This window comes from Harpia harpyja, chromosome 3, assembly GCF_026419915.1.
Source record: "Harpia harpyja isolate bHarHar1 chromosome 3, bHarHar1 primary haplotype, whole genome shotgun sequence".
In the NCBI taxonomy this organism is placed as follows: Eukaryota; Metazoa; Chordata; class Aves; order Accipitriformes; family Accipitridae; genus Harpia; species Harpia harpyja.
In genome coordinates, this window is record NC_068942.1 from 75,873,435 (window position 1) to 75,891,464 (window position 18,030).

An 18,030-nucleotide genomic window follows, 5' to 3' on the forward strand; every position below is an offset into this window, starting at 1 on the left:
AGGTTCTGCACCCGGGTCAGGGCAATCCCCAATATCAGTACAGACTGGGGGATGGACTGTTTGAGAGCAGCCCTGCAGAAAAGGACTTGGGGATACTGGTGGATGAAAAATTGGATATGAGCCAGCAATGTGCGCTCGCAGCCCAGAAGGCCAACCATATCCTGGGCTGCATCAAAAGAAGGGTGGCCAGCAGGTTGAGGGAGGTGATTCTGCCCCTCTACTCCGCTCTCATGAGATCCCACCTGCAGTACTGCGTCCAGCTCTGGAGTCCTCAGCACAGGAAAGACATGGACCTGTTGGAGCAGGTCCAAAGGAGGGTGACGAAAATGGTCAGAGGGCTGGAACACCTCTTCTATGAAGACAGGCTGAGAGAGTTGGGGTTGTTCAGCCTGGAGAAGACCTTATTGCTGCTTTTCAATACTTAAAGGAGGCTTATAAGAAAGATGGGGACAGATTTTTTTACCAGGGCCTATAGTAATAGGACAAGGGGTAATGGTTTTAAACTGAAAGAGGGAAGATTTAGATTGGATATAAGGAAGAAATTCTTTACTATGAGGTGGTGAGACACTGGAACAGGGTGCCCATAGAAGTTGTGGATGTCCCATCATTGGAAATGTTCAAAGTCAGGTTGGACAGGGCTTTGAGCAACCTGATCATGGTAGGGGGGTTGGACTAGATGATCTTTAAAGGTCCCTTCCAGTCCAAGCCATTCTATGATTCTCTACACATCCCTCTGTCTACAACAAAAAGCCCAAATATTTCTGAGTAGAAGAAATTCTATGTCTGGCCTTAGGAGCAAATGCGCTGTTTCCAACTCATACCTGCTTCACAATAAAAAAAAAAAAAAAAAAAAAAAAAATCCAACAAATGGAATGGGGATTACACTCAGGAAACATTTCCTGGAGCTGTGCAGAAATCCCTGCCCCTCTCCTTGGCTACTCTTTCAATTTAACAGCTCAGAGATTAGGAGAATAACTTTCAGGAGGAAAGAGGGATCCAAATTCAGATCTCTCAGATTCCATGTGAGTGCTCTTCTCACTCCCTTCTGAAATGCAAAACCCACCTCTTCCCCTCCTCATCCTCCCATCTGGCAGACCTGGTCCTGAAACCGAGAGCCATCATTGTCTCGCCTCTGCCCTGAGCTGAAACTCTTGAGTAAGGGAGAAAATAATTAGATTTTTTTGCCATTACTCCCATTCTTCTCTACAAAGTCAGAAAACAGAAATAAGTAAACATAAGAATGGAAGCAAGAAATAAAATAACAGAAATTCCACAAATTTACTGAGACTGAATGGGTACAGGCACTCCTTAAGGCATTTAATTAGCAAGCCAATGCCTAATACACTTTTTAAACAGTGGGTCATCCATCAAAGCACACACCACACAGCAGGCTTTCAGAATAAAATGCTACTGTAGTAAGAAATTATCCTCACACAATTGTCTTGTGGTTTTGACTCCTGCTGGGATAATATCTAGATCAATAATAGAGGAATTTTCAAAAACTACATTAAAGCCATAAAAGGCTATTCATAACAGGAGAACTCCAGAAATATATTAATAGAGCAAGGCATCTCCCTAAGACTCAGGCACAAAATGAATGTGTTAGGAAAGAACTGTAGTATTCAGGGAAAGGAAGGGAAAAGGTGATTCACCAAAACCATTCAGTGAAACAGTCTGGCTTTTTCTTTAAATTTAAAGTAGTTTGGTAAAGAGAGAACCACTTATCGATACCAGTATTAGAGGATCATTACAGGTAATAGCCTAACTATACAGACTAGAACAACTACACCTCTCCAATTACATCCGTTCTAACATTATATTCACAAAAAACGGTGAAAACAGAAGTTCTTCATGAAAAGGAAAAGGTCAGAGCAGTAAAATGCCTGTAATTTACCTGAGAGATCTTTAAGGAAGAAAATGTCAACTGTCTTAGGAATACCTGACATGAATAAACAACACAGCATCAGGGATATATGTTGAGACAGCATTATCTAACTATCTGAACTTTAATTAGCCAAGAGTCCCTGCAGAGCAATAGCAGCCAATTCTAAAATTAAGGGCAGAGAGTACTGTACACCAAAAGAGTGTGATTTTTTTTTTTTCCAGTTCTGCCCCCCAACCTTTCCTTGTTGTGTCACATGTGTCCACAAGCCAGGAAGGAGGCAAGGGGAATACTGGGGAGCAGAAATCACCAATAAATCAGGAAAGTCTGTAATCAAGGTTGGAGCACTGGCTGTGAAGAAACCGTGACTTTTGTCAGATGAAAGGATAAGCATCACCTCCAAATAGAATTCTAACAGGTACCAGGGTATGGAAGCATCTCTCCAAAGATCCAGGGAAAGCTCAGCAGATCAAACACTGAAAAATCAGGCTGGAAAATACTATGAAGTCCCCCCTTACATTGGCAGGTAAATGGCCTGGTTAACCTACAGTATCTTCTTTTTCAATCATACACAATCTCTCAGTTCTATGAAGCATTACAATATGCCAAAGAAATGTCCTGAGAGGCCTCATCACTACCTAAAACACAATTCCCGAGTTAAAAGATGAAGCCTAGTAGATCTTGCTAAATTAACACCACATAGTTCATTGACCAGCAAGAAACACTGACATGAAGAGTTTAATGTGTGCATGTTACCTGTGCTGACAGAAGCGATGTTTGCTCTGTGGACTGCAGTGAATCACTGTGCTTTTACAAGAAAAAGCATGTCTTTTCTTTGTGATTTTCCAAAATGAAAGAAGTTTGATCCCTTCTTCTAGACTCTATTTAAACACATGCTGTAAGTTAAGAACCTGTTTAAATATGGTCCAGAGGAGGAAAGGATTTCAGTATGGATCTAGATACTTCTGGACTTGAAATCCTCCTAGCTACTAGCAGTGATTTTCAAACTCCTCTTCCTGAAAGACAGTAACAGCAGCTGAGATACGAGTTAGTGGGACTGAGGCATATTTGTCCTTGTACAGCAGTAAATCCTCTTGCCCGGCCCTTGCTACAGCCCCAGTTCCAAATCACTCTGCAGCACCCCAGCACCATGTGCTCCCTCGCACTGAACCAAACCAGATGCAGGGAGACCGAGCAGTGCTCCTGACCTTGGTTATTTTGAGATGAGCCATCAAAAAGTGCTAAAAAACTCCCTAGAAGAGCCTCAAAAGAGCAGAATCATTATCTAATTACAATAAATCTAAACAAAAATGGCTTGTAAATTTTAGGGGTTAAAGAGAAAAAGGATCTTAAATTTCAAGTGACATTATGCAATCAGGCCAAGATTGTTTAATTTACCACATGCTGGGTAATAGCTTGAGAAGACTCCATGTTTCCAGAACTAAAATAGGCTCTTTATTAACAGGGTGATTTGCAGAGAGGCTGTGGGCAGAGCTGGCATTCAAGCCATTCAGCTCCCCAGAGCATCCTCCAAACACTTCCTTCCTGTGGTGTGCACTCCTCTTTCCAAGCTCTATTCAGGTTACTACAAAGATTTTTAACAGGTGAAAAGTTAAAGCTAAATGAGTCCAAAGTGCAGACTGTCATGACATTGATAACAAAAACAGAGGGTCAAGGAAAATCTCATGTAAGAACATGGTGTGAGAAGGCTTTGCCATATGTCAAGGTGAGTGGGAGAGAAGCTATTCAGGACTCTCCGAGATGCTCAACTTTGCTGTATGCCTAAGTTTGTTATAGATTTCTGATTCTGTAGGAACAGAAAACCACGAGCTATGTGAGTAAAAGGTCTGTTAAGAGAACACAAGGAGAAGAGAAATCTTGGGCAGAGTCTAAAGAAGGTCTGAAAGTGCCATGATCCCAATCTGGACACAGCACTTTTGAAAGATCCTTCATCCCTCCCACCCGGAAAGATCCAGAGGATCTGCTCAGCTGAAAGTGTTTGATACACCCCCAGGCACAATAATGGCTTTACACCCACAAGCCTTTCTGTGTTTTGTGATCACGGCACCAGCTAGGAGCCAAAATGGACTCTCACACACACATGGAGTTCTTGGACCAGCAACTGGGGGGTAGCAGGGAGTGGGGTTGTTTAGGATTTACCCCAACCACTCAGTTTTCCTCCCAAATAAATATCTCGTATCGGGAGCCATGGGTGTGTGCAACTATCGCTGTACACCCAGTAACATCAGTTTTACATGCCTCAGAAGCCTCTTCAGGTTTGAAGGAGACCTGACATACCCAAGGATTAGTTTATAGGCATTTGTTCGTAATGAAGGGTCTGATCTTGAGCTTAGTGAGGAATGGGGCAGAGAAAGGAATGTCATAGTGAAAGCAGGCTTTAACATCTGGTTTCATCTAGTTTCTGAACAGCTATTTGAACAATATCAATATTACCTCTGAAAAGAAAAGCAAGAGCAACTCTGCACCATGTTGTGCCAGAAGAGTTCGATGGAGAGCCATATCATGAAATGATCGCTCTAATCAGAGGGTGCATTAAAATCAGGCAATTGTATTTCAAAATTAAAACATTCTACAGAACTAAAAACAAAGGGCACTTTCACAGCTCTTCCTTCTAATGAACTTCTCCAGATTTTAGAATGTGTTCAGGCCAATTTTCTAAGTAGCTACGTTTTTAAATGCATTTCATCTCTGTTTGTATAAAAGAGTCATTACATTAGTCCATAGAAGATCATAAAATTCTTCCCTTCTGTGCCATAAATTTTTAGTTTCTGTCATTGCCTGACATTTGGCGTATGTGCTGGCAAATCATACAGCATAATTCACTCACTGTTCACCTTGTGTTTGCAAAGCTGTTACAAAAGGAGACGTTCAACTTCTGCTAAAAGGCTTGCTAAAGAAATGACTTAAGTGGCACAGATCAAAAATAATTAGAACGAAGTCCTGCAGTCTTTACTCTGGCAAAATTGGCAATAAAATCCATGAAAATCCCTGTAGATTAGGAGCCAGAATTCAAAAGCCATATACAGTTAATGGAAAGATCTTCATGGACTTTAGCAGGGCTTGGATCCAGACTCTCCCCTCTAAGTATTTTAGAAATGAGCTGCAGGTAACCAGGTTTAGTAAAAGAGAAAGCAAGATTCAGGACGTGTTCTCCACAACAAAAGAACCTCTCCATGTTGAGGCTACAGATCTTAGAATTCAGCTTCTTTAATCATATTTCACACAAACAGTACCTTTGCATTCAGGTAACTCTGTACTGTACTCCTCACGGCTGGAGAGCAAACAGCTGAATTTGGGTCTATGCTCCACGCCTGCTGGTGTTGCTTTTTCAGATACTTCTGATCGAAAACTTTGTGAGCATGACACAGAGATCTCAAACTGCTTAATCACCTCATCACTGCTGCCTGAAGATGCTGTCTGTTCTTCATTCTCCCCCTAACTGCTGGGAGAAAAACACAACTTGGGCTTTAGACAGTCTGCTGCCCTGGGCCAAGAAGCCAGATGACATGGCACACTTCTAGCTCTCAGATGGACCTTCTGGGGAGAAAAAGGGGACCAAGGGTTTAGGGAGGACTGGGGAATGAACTTGAGAATCACCTGCTTCTTCAAAATTCTGGGAAGCCTGTGGATATCATATGGTATCAGCAACATTTACATATTATTATACCTTGCCCAATTCTGCACATTACTCTTTTTTAAAAAATGAAGATATTTAACAGAGCAGAACACAAAGTAAGACACAACACGCATAGAGAACCACTTGTAAAATCATCAGCATGTGCAAAGACAAAGTAGTAAGCAAAGGACTTGAAAACTTATTCATGCTTCTATTCCCCTGCACCTTCTGCTAAGGTGGAGAGGGAACTTCTTTTGTGCAGAAAAAGCAACTCAGACGTAACCTGCTCTGGGTAATATCGTGAACACATAAATACGGCACGTGGCTAACAGGCACTGCTGACTCCATCTGCCAGCAGCAGAGGAACTCGGGAGACCGATGTAAATTGTAACCTTTAAAAGTGAAGATAAGCATTTGAGCACGTCCCTGTGAGTGCCCTTCCCCTCCTGCTACCAACACGTGCTTTGAATATGAGATGACTGCACCCTCATTAGTGCGTGAATATCCGCCAGATGGGGGAAGGAGGGTTCACTACATACTATATATACTTGGCCTTGCTTTGTCAGGATGAAAACACAGAGAAATTTTGCTGATCTCCCTGCCACCAGCATTGAGGAAACACAACAGCAGGACGTTTTGACCCACCACCGTGCACAGAGAAGGGAGCAGTGGGGACAACAGGCGGTCGGTGTGTACGTGCATGTTTGTGTACACGCGTGTGAACAAGCCAGCTGTCAAGCGTGGTCGGTCCGCTGCTTGCTATTGGGCATGAAGTATACGATAGGGTTGCCGAGACTTGCTTTGATAATCACTATGGCAAACCCAAGCAGCTGAAGGAAAAGGGCATTGCAGATAAACGGGTGGAGGGCAGCTTTCTCAGTGACACTGCCTGCTTTGGGAGGGAAAGCACCTTTTATCACCTCAAATCTCACTTACATCAACCACACGGCTACAGGTGGGGTAACCAGATCCTGCTTTTACACACTGTGTTAGGTCTATTAAAAATGTGCAGTATAAACTTAATGACAACTGCTATCTCTGCTCCATAAATTTACCTGCTGCTGCACAGAAGACGGCACTTGACTCCCTGGGCAGAGAGGACAGAGCAAGAAAGCTGGCAGTACCAAAGCAAACTGCTCCCACCACCAGCCCAGCAGAAGCTGGCTTCTTCCATGCTGCCATGCTGGTAGAATTGACCCTCTGGTCTGAATTGCCACAGTTTGACAATAAGCCTGCTGTTCCTTCTAGAAAATTGCTCTCAATTGGAGGAAAAAGCTAAGTGTTCCTACTCTGATAAAAATGAAAAAGGTTTTAGACATTAGTTTGTAAATGGTTAGTGACCAGCTACCATAAAAATTGATTATTTTTCTGTAAGCTGTTAAAAATAAGCTTCTTTGAAATTTTTTAAAATAAAAATTATTTCAAGCTGTAACAACCCTATGGCCTAAATGTGCTACGATCTACCCAAATAATCAAAACACATAAAACAAACATTCCTTTTCAGTCAACTGTGTTGTCAATTCACTATCTGCAGCTCACGCAACATCTACAAAATTAATTTAAATGCTCAGCAAATGCTAGTAAGTTCTATTTATACATGTATATCTTTTGGCTATTTAAGATAAAAAACAAAAATTATTCCAGTTTAAACAAAAGTCCCCTTTTCACTCAAAGAGCCTGCCAAAAATCCTGAATAAAACATCACCTTTAGTAATTAAGCCACATCTTTCGCCATCTTCTAAAACAACTGTAACATTAAAATCCTGAGCCCATAGGCACAAGGCTGTATACTTAAATAAATATGCATTAACATAGCGTACAATTCTGGTTATTACAAGAAATTTCACAAAGGCCGTGTGGATGCAGCACTCCTGGACCGCTCCTGTAAGGGCACTCCTTGGGTGGCCTGCAATCAACTCCCTGCAAAACGGAGCAGAGCCCTTTTTCTAAGACAAAAGGGGAAGGGTGAAGGGATGGAGGGGAGGAGTTTGGCCCACTTTGATATATTATTGGCCGCTTGACTTTGACTTCAATTTTACCAATCCCCAAAGCATGACTGCATCACTTGTTATGACACTGGATGCTATTTCTTACTAGCATTTGGAAGCATACAGGCTAATTAAATGGTGGCACTGGGGAATCTGTAGCAAATGCTTGATATGCCTGCTGCTGAATCTCTGCCTGAGCAGCAGACAGCTCCATGTCAACTTAATATCTCTGTATTAATAAAACTAACTTTACCCAGGGGAGAGAAAAACGTTCGCCATTCAAATATACAAGTGTCCTGATTAGGAAAGGACAAGGGGGAAACATTTTCTGTATCACCATGGAAACTTAAATAAAGGACCCATAATTACAATCTAAATTCTGGAAAGATAATGAATACATCTTGAGATCTGCAGATGTTGTGTAGCATATACATATTTCTAGCAACTTCAAGTCAATTACTTCTATGCAGCATCTGTTTTACAAATCAACTTCCCACCACTCATAAGGAGGCATGTGGGATTTTTTTTTTTTCCCCAGAGGAGACAGTGGGGGAGGAAGAAGGGTGACCTCTTTTTCTGGCAAGATATTTCAAACTACCACTATTTATTCAGAAATTTCAAACACCCAATCAGTTACAAAGTTAGCTTACAGGCATCCAAATACACTAAACTAAAATGCATGAAATAAATAATTCAAGAATTCTCTGCAGTATTACCAAGTATAAAGAATAACTTACCATTTGCTCAAAGCTTATCCGAGAAAAAAAATTACCAAATAAAATACATAGTGTAGGTGTAAAATATAGATGTACTGCATGCCTCCTGTCTGCCTGCACGTTAAAAAAACCCCAACAAACAACAGTCATTTTGGCTGAACAATGAAAAGTTTGCAAATGCCAAACTTCTGCTTTCCTATACACTTAATGCTGCCCTTGTGTGTCCACCTTCTTCTTAAAGATTTTGATTCTGCTTTACGGAAGTCAGTGGAAGTTTCAATGGGAGCATCAACAAGCCCTGAAGGAAGCAAAAGTACTATACAAAAAAAAAGTATCTGATCATATAACCAAAGACAATATCAGTATATCTATGCATAATGCATATACTCAGAGGATCCCAGGAGCACTCTGTGCCATGTTCTTTGCTATTATAGAAGCAGTCACATAGGCCTGGCCTTAAAATTTTCATGATCAGGATGACATAGAGGAACAGTGATCTGCAACAGCTCCTAACTCAGCAAAACCCAGAACTGCACACAGAAAGAAAGGGCTTTTCTTTCGGAAAACTGGAAAGGTCTGCTGCAAACAAGGGATTTGTTAAAGCTTCTCAGAAAAAAGGAGGAACATTTTGTAAAGAGAACAACACACATGGAGTTGCTACTACCAATTCCTATGCAACTCCAGCTCTGATTTGAACTGTCTTCAACATGGAATCTTATTCTTGCTCTTGCTGTCAACCATTTGAACTGGAAGTTCAAACAGAAGTACAAAGTAACACAACGACCTGATTTACGGGCTTGACTAAGGAGGAGAGCACCCCATAGCTTCATTTATGCTCAAAACTATTTAGAGATACAATCTTGCCACCAAACAACTTTCTTTTTAAAAATCAGAAACAAAATCCAAAACAACCACCCAGACCTCAAATGTATTTAAAATTGATGGAGAATGTGCTGTGATACAGTAAACCCATGCTTCTACACATGCCATTACGGACAAAGAGATTGTGCACAGTGACCACGCACCACTGACTAACACTGACTGGTTGTTTCCTAATGAACAGAAGGCAGCCTTCAGCTGGGCATTCTCCTTGCACCACGACCTATGTGGTTTTGTCCCTTTCTGGTCGGTATACCAACCAGGGAACCATTTGGTGCCCAGTGTTAAACGTAAGGTCCACCCCTCTTTTCTGAGTGTCAAGCGACAGTGTCCTGCTTTTGCAACGCCTCAGTCTCTACCTCTTCATCTGTCCTCACGCCATGACCAAACCAACTGGGAAGCTCTCCGAGGCGAACACATGTGGGTGGTTGTATGCCGTGCAGGCAGAGAGAATCACAACTTGGCAGCTTTCATACCAGGGGACATTTCCAACAAAAAGAAATAAAAGGAAACAAAAAAAGTCAGAGAGTAATCAGAAACAAGACATTATTTCGCTCTGACCATCAAGCACCTCTATAGCCGAACAATACAGCAGTCAGAGTAATAGGCTCCAATTCTGCACACTGCTGTGCAGAGAAATAGAGAACTGCCCACAGAAAACAGCATGAAAATCAACATATTTTCCTCTTGCTTTTTTCCTACTCCCAAATTTGGATTTTAAAAATAGGAACATAGGATTCAGCTTCAAACTCTCACTTTGCTGCCTAAGGTTCTTCCATAGGTAAGGGAAATGGCAGCCAAGAAGCAGAAGCACAATCATCCCTGATTTTCCCAATCACCTAGTTCACATTTTACATGTGGAGTAAGCATGAGTCAGGCTTCATTTATGCTACTGGTTTTATTAGCACAGGCCCAGGATTTGTGGAGAAGTGGAAGAAAAAAGAGATTACACACTGTAGGAAACACCGCCAAGCCAGGAAAACCCCTGGTGTGGATGCAGTTACATCCGTGAGTCAGCCTACACCCCTTTGCCAGCCCAGGTTAGGTTGCTTGAAGAAAACACGCAGCTGCAGAGGCAGAAAAGCACCTTCTGTCGGCAGATGCTGTGTCTACGCTGGGGACGCTGCAGGGCACAGGCATACCTGTGTATGCTCTGAGGTGTGGGGCTGTAAATGCTCATGGACTTGGAAAATAAACAAACTGCTGGATCCCAATGGCCAATGAGTTAGAAAACACTGTCCTTTCCTTCCAACAAAAAATAACGTTCACTTTATAAGCATTATTTTAATGAAAGTTTTCCTGGTAGCTCTCGTACCACAATGGGTTCAATTCCTTCAGGCTCCCCATCAATTGCCTCTTCAGCTTGTTTCCTTGGCTTGGATACACACTTCTCCTTCTAACGCAAGGGAGCCACTTTGTAAGCTCTCTCCACTACAGAAAATGGCCTTCCACCTAGCAGAAATCAAACTGGCCAAGGAAATGCTCAGGAAACCCATGACACTGACTCTTGCTCCTCTTTAAAGCGGTTTTACTATGCCACACTCACAAGCTGCAAGACCCAGCGTACACATGCCAATTACATACCATTCATAGCACCCAATGCTGTAACCATTAGCTTCACACCCACAAGTCTTTGTTTGCTGATTAACAGGGTGGAAATCAACTCCCTCTGAAGATATTTGTTTGGGGTTGCTACGGATAACAACTGCATTGCAGGAAGGCAGATATTTATTTTCCCACTGATTTTGCTAATTGAAACTTTCTGTTTGCTACCAGAGGGTTGATTCACCACAGCCCCCCTTTACCACCGCTGTAACACCACCGTTTCCATGGCACTCCTGAGAAAATCACAGACTACAGCAGCAGCAGTGGGTGAGGATGTGGTGCAACAAGACTCATATGTGTTCAGGACCAAAGCTGTCACCCAAAAGGAACAATCCTGTCCTCTTTCCCTTCCCCTTCCCCTCGTTTCAGTTTTAGTAATCATGTGGCCAACTCACCTGATTCAAAAGTAATAGGGAAGGGGCTGGTAACTCTCAGCTGAAGCAACAAGCTGGTCCGGTTCACCACACAGTAGCATGCTTGTGAGGCCAGACATGGGAAGTAGCACAACTGTGTGATCGGAGAAGGACAATATACCTCAGCTGCAGTTTTACATCAGCTACTGACAATTGCAAAACTGCACCCTCAGGCCCAAGGGTTTTATAGCTACATTATTTACGGCAATAAGCCTAGACCCTAAAATTGACCCTGCGACACAGAGCTCCAGCAAACCTCAGTGCTCTCATTAATCCAAATTCAGGGCTTTCTCTCCAGCACTACCACTCTTATACTATTTGCTGGAAAATACTCCCACACAGATTATGCTGCTACATTTAGACCGTATGGGCTTGAATCTCTCTCAGCCTGAGGAGAGAAATCCCTCCAAGTACCCAGCTTGCATGGGCAAGCACTCATGCCCAGTGCAATGAGTCCCTCCAGGAATGCTTCATCTCACATGGATACTGAGCTCTCTAGACAGGGGAGCACCCGTCTGAACATCAGGGAACTTTTAGGTAGGGTGATGAAGCCATGAGAGCATCAGCTATTTTCATGGTCATTAGAAGGGATTTTCTACAGATTTTGCTATGGACTGGTTTAAGATTCAACCTAAGTCATTCATGTTGGTCTACAAATAGGTACTGATGAAGCCTCCCTAACTCAATCTGAGGAAACTGCAACGAGAATCACTCAAACAGCATCTGCAGAGGTACAGCCCAACCATATGTTCCTCATTACCTGGAAGACCCACACAGCCCAACAAAGCCCATTCACTGTCTATAAAATGGCACATTTTTTCCTCCATGACTGTAATCTCCCTCTTTTCTTTCATTGCAGTCTTTCCCCTTGGTTACTAAAACTGTTTCAGGAGTCTATGAGGCCACTCAAAATGATGGCTGCTCCAGCAGGTCATTACAACAGCCAGAAATGAACTGGGCACAAGGAAGTCATATCCATACCCCTATCTGGCAAGAGGTAAGGACCAACACCAGCCCACCTTTTGGCAGAGTGATCCCATCTCTATAAGCTTACATTAGTGGGTTTTGTGCTGTTAAGCAATGCAAAGAGGCTAGGAGGAAACGGAGATGAATTATCCATGCTTCCAAAAGTCCTAATGGTCATTCCTTTCTGCAAGCATTTGCTTGCCATCATGGGTTTGCATAAGTAGCCTTCTACAAAGCAGGCCAAGCCAGCAACAACTGCAACAACAACAAAAACAAACAAACAACAAAAAAAAAGTTCTACTGTTTGTATCATTGTATCAGCACACAGAAATACTATGTTCCAGCTCTGCAGAGTGCTGCTAGTATGCCTGCACGTAACCTCCACCACAACACAATGAGATCATTCACACCTGCCTCGCCTGTAGTAGGAGATGGAAGGTGAGGAGGCAGGGTTTCTAGGAGAGAGGCAGCACTTCCCAGATGCTGCCAAGATGCTGTTTATTGGTAAATGAAGCCTCTTGAGTCCTAAACAACCTTCCCAGAGGAAGATAGAGTCGCAACTGCCATATGGGGAGTGGGAAGAGGATGCCACTTAGCAAAAGTGGATCAGAAAATACATGCACACACACACGCTCACACACACAATTTGTTCTGTAAATGCGCTGAATGGCAAAATCCATTTCTTCCTCTCAAATACATCCTTCTCCATGCAGCTTATGCAACCTTTTAGATGGCAAGAGCAGATGACAAGTACTCCTGAACATCCTTCCTCATGCCCCCTAGGGAGATAAGCACAAGGAAGCTCTGCCCACCAGACAAGGAACTTGGTGAAAACCCAAACCACTGATCCACTGTGGGCTTACAAAGATACTGTGTCTAAAATCACCAAATGAGGATGAACAGCAGTGTTGACAGGCCTAAGACAGAGCCTGCAATGGTAGCACCTTTGAAAGCTTGTTTTTTGAACCACTCATTCTTTGGCTTCATTCCCCCAGCTGTAAAGCTGACATACCGCAATCCACTCTCCTTTCAGGGCTATTGCATACTCTCATCACCACTTACTTTTGGCATCACGGATGAAGATCCCTTATCATTTGAAACTTTGAAAAGACAGAACAGCAAAAGAGTACTTTATATTTTAAAAGGAACATGGTACCACCTTCACAAGGACAAAAGTCTGTGCACAAACACTTTCTGAGTGGTTCTGAATTTCCCAAAGAGAAAACATTCAATGCAAACTCACGTCTGCACTTCATTTCAGAGAGCTGTGGACTCATACCACATTCTTCAGAGACGAGATGCATATCCCCTGTCACGTTAGTGCTTTCTCCCACTCAAGCAGCCAGGAGTATTTTCTGTGAAGTGCTTTTTTCCACCGTCTGTCTTTGCTTTCCTTCACTCAGTCCTAGTGGTGCTATTGATTCAGTGTAGCCTCTTTATTTGTCCTGCTTTGAGTACAGGCACTGATTTTTATAAGGCTACATTCTGGCTAGAGCACTGGCTGGCTCTGTAGCCAGACAGGTGATAAAATTCATAAACACTTAGGATTTTTACATGGAAATTGGCCATCTATCTATTTTAGTCTCAGGTTCAAGCAGAAGTTTTATTTATCACACAAGTAGCATCTTTTTGTTACAGGAAATGTTTTGCTATATGGGTTTATAGGACCTAATGAAAACTCACTTCTTGCCTAGGAATTCCTGGCCGTATGAAGGGTCATTTACTGAGGTCAGGAGTGATCATATACAGCAGAAAGAATAATTTCCTCTACCACAGCAATTACTGGTAAAAATCAATGATCCCTGTTAACCTGGAGGCCAAGGTAAGTAAATGCAATACTGCATTTTAAAAACTCCCAGAGCCTCAGAGGCGTGCCTCCCCTTACACGTGTATTGAGGATAACTATCTAGCTATCTAGACAAGATTCCTATTAGGACGTCAAACTTCCTTGCATTCCAAGGCCAAAAAATTTATTTTAGTGCAACTGAAATGCAATCTTTAGCTAGCATTGAGATTGTCTAATTGATGGGAAAAAATCTCCAAAGACTTTACGCAGTTTAAGTGTAATGCTCACCTATATATTACACTAGTATTATGAACACAGTGTCAGACAGCTCAGAAGACTCTTCAATCACAGAACTCACTGTGCAAAAATAGTTCAGCTCTGATTCAGAAGACTCAGCTCTGCTGGTGTGTCTGTCCCCATGCCTTTTTCAGAGCAGTGTCTGCTGAAACTGCTAACTTAATGGTCACTTTGACTTTTTGTTTGCAAAGGACATGGGCCCTGAAGAAGAAGTGGGCTAAAGCCATTGCACCCATGGCACAATTATTGCTGCTCTTCACCTTTTTCGTTACTACTTTTTTTTCTCTGTAGATTCGGGCTGGGAAGCAGATGGACTGGCCAGCTCTACCCCTCTGCTTGCAGTGCACTACTTTTAGAAGTGGCTTATTGCTCCACTGCTTTTTTTCAATTCTTAAGCCAAATGTGCAATGATGGATTTGGCAGCCACACTCTTGCCAGCCACCCCCAGTCAGCTGAGCAGTGGTATCTTAGCCGCGGGGGGATGCAAAGGCTGTTCTCTCCCCGTTCTGTGATGGGAGACAGTTTCTCTATCAGAAACACTGAGGTTAGACAATGAAGGAGGGTCTCAAGGAAGCTGCAAGAGTAAGTTCATCTGTATTTGCAAAATTTACAATTACATGATTTGCAAATGGTGGCAGGGATCTGCATGCATAGAAGGGTCTGCCTTCCCCTCATTAACCTCTTAAACCAAACACCTGGTGTTGCAATATTTCCTGCTCAACTACCTCCTCATTTTTAAACTGTGGATCAAAAGCATCCAAAGTGAAAAACTTTTCCCTGCATTTGTTTGAAACCTTGGCACAACATTACTAGCATCATTCAAGTACAGACCAGGACTCAGCGGCAGCCAAACCTACACCCTGCTGATTAGCATGCCTCACAGTATCTAACAGACGTTTGACTTAAGAACCCAAGAATTTCATTGCTCAAACAGTTTATTAGATCCCTAAGCCTAAAAATGGTTTTCAGTAATGTGTGTGCTGCTTAGGGACCTCAGAAAAGCTACTCTGGGAGCTAGGAAACATTTCCTAGGAGGCAAAAGTGTGATCAAAAACATATTTGATAAAAAGGAGAAGGGGTAATGATGGTTTTTAACTGTAATTTTATTTTATTTCATCTCAGAAGCATGCTCTAAGTTTAAGAGAGGGGAACAACTATTGGATTTTCTTTTGCACCTTTTTTAAAACAAAATGATTCTCATCTAGGGTTGGTCGGTTTTCTTCGCCCTAAACCCAATAAACTATATATTGGAATGACCTTGTAACGGGTTTCTGTGGCTCTTTAATCACTAGTGGCTGCTAAATGAAGCATATCTATTTTCTCTGTTATATTACTATTGGCAACCAGGTCTTCAGTAAGTGCCCAGAAATATTTCCATGGCAACAAAAAGCATTCAGCATTGCTACTGTTTTGTGCCAATTTAGCTTTAAAATATTCTATTGTGGAGAGAAATATGGTACATTAAGTGAAATAAAGTCAAGATGCAATGTTCTGAAAAGAATATAAGGGTAAACAGGAAACATGTATTTTGCAGAAATGGAGAAAAAAAATGCCAAATGGAAGGAGAAATGTTCAAAGCTAATATTGATGCTACTGAACGCCTTTGCTGAATGTCAGCAAGTCCATATGCTCGCTTACATTGCCACGTAGGGTTAGGTAACAAAGCTAACAGAAATAAGGATACCTCAAACATCTTCTCTTGATCATTTTAATCCATGACTGAAATTTTAAGTTGCCAGGGTATTACAGCCTCTCTGCATGTCTAGGTTACCATCAGAAGAGTTCATACTCTTGATGTTAGAGAATGAATCTAAAGGAAAAAAAAAGAAATAAAGAGTTGAAAAATGAAATACAAAGAGCATGTGTGTGTTTTGGAAGTGAAGGGTCACTTAGAAGGCAAAACAAGTTCTTCCACATCAAAGATCTTGTGGAAGACATTTTCAAATCACAGTTCAGCACTTTCTCTCCTATTATACAACTTAGATAGATACTTCTGAAAAAAAAAAGGCATCAACTCCCAGCCCTCCAACTCTCAAACAGCCAACTTCATGACTATAAAGTCTTGAGACTATTGGATGGCCCTTTGTGCAGTGCATTGCAGAGATTAAAAGATAAAAGACTATTTGAGAGCATTTGGAGTGACATTCCCTCTAGTGTAAAAAGCTATGCAATGCCCTCTAAAGTGCTTTTTGTGGAAGCAGAGAGCTTGAGGCAGCAGCAATGTAGGTGCTGGGGAGCTCTGTAAGGCCAGCCTTCCAGTCCACAATGGCTCCAGACAGTTTACTGAGAAGGAAAGCTAATAAATATTAAGAGAGAGTCCATTAGCAACTTGCTAAGTACCTGCTCTCAGTTGGGAGAGAGGTTCAGAGTGACCCTCTCCTTTAGCTGCAGTGATGGGTTACTCTCACATCTGACTGTCACTCTATGTGTCTCTCGCCAGGAAAATTCATCTGGTCCATCACACATTCCTAAGGACCCTCTTTCTCAGATGTCCCTGCAGACAGGGCTGCAGGCGAGAAACTGCTCTGACAGTCACGGCAGCCCATTCCTGGCCCCCATTTCCCTGAAACCTCACCACCTGTTCTCCCGTCCACTGTGAGCAAGGGTGTAGTCCAGAGGCAGGATAAAGATCTGGAGGCCACCATCAGAATAATGCATTCGGTACATGGCTGCTCCCCAGCCTACTCTGAGGACCCCCAGCATTTGCCATGAATCACTCTAACAGCCCCTCTTAGGGTTACAGGCTCTGCAGAAGACAGGTTTGTGCCCTGCATAGCACTTGTCCAGGAGGATCCATAGCCCCAGCGCTCCCTGGAAGGACACTACATACCCTGCTTCATGGCGTCTGTGCACACACTGGACACATAATCCGAGCACACACAGTAAATCCAGCCCTGCAGCATTGACTTCGTGCCTGTGAACAAACCCTGTGGGCAGGGTATCGCATAGGCAATGTATAGGGGTACCAGAAGATAGGGGATCTGTACAGGTTAGAGATTGGGCTCCAAGAGATACAGCCTGGGGTGCTTAACCTGAGAATTGGCAATCGTTCATTTGGAATATGAAACAAGCAGTCCCAGTTTGGGAGACAGAACAGCTAGACCGAAAGCTCTTTTTAATTATTTACTCCCTGGCCATAACAGTGTGAGGAATAGTAATAAAGAAAAGAGCTAATTTTAACATTCATTAAAGAACACCATCAAGGTTTACACCCTCTCAGTCTGATATTCCTATTAAATACGAAAACAAACAGGCTGATCTTCTGCAGTCTGCACAGAAAAGGCTAAATATGTAAGACTTCCCTAGAAGCCAAGAGTGCTGAAAAGCTCTTGGTCATTATAAAACAAACATTTTCAAGAGCATCTACTGCCTGCTTCAAAAAAAGGAATTTAGATATTTGAAGCCAAGTTCTGAAAACCCTCAGTGAGTCTCAAGTTCTTCATAAGCTCCATATTGTAGACCCACTCCCCCCTCCCCTTTCCTCCCTTATTCCCCTTCCTAGGATGTTCGTAAAGAGCAGCTTTAACCCAGCAAGACCCAAGCATGGTGTCAGCAAGACTGCAGCTTTCCTGCTTGTGGTTGGGACATAGATCTCCATCAGTCCTCTGTGACCCAGGTAACTTCCAGCCACATTTACGGCAATATTTAGTGAGTACAAGTCACATGGCCGAAATTCAGTCCTGAACACAATTGCCTGAAAAGCTGTTCATGTCACTTAATGATCAGAAGTCATAGTTAGGCCTATTTAAAACTGAAAATATCAAATTCAGTTCTCCTTCCCATAATCTCCTGCCTGCTGTCCTCTTCAGTCTTGTTTGAAAAGCTTGTGGGAGTGGTGGGAGGGGAGGAAAGCGATTTGAG

At 42.6% G+C, this 18,030-nt stretch overlaps 1 protein-coding gene across 4 annotated transcripts in view; it reads right to left on the reverse strand.

Annotated features, from left to right (window-relative positions):
• The window catches only part of SYT16 (synaptotagmin 16), a 121,970-nt gene that overhangs the window by 30,894 nt on the left and 73,046 nt on the right, over positions 1-18,030 (reverse strand). The gene's annotated exons all lie outside the window — the stretch shown is intronic.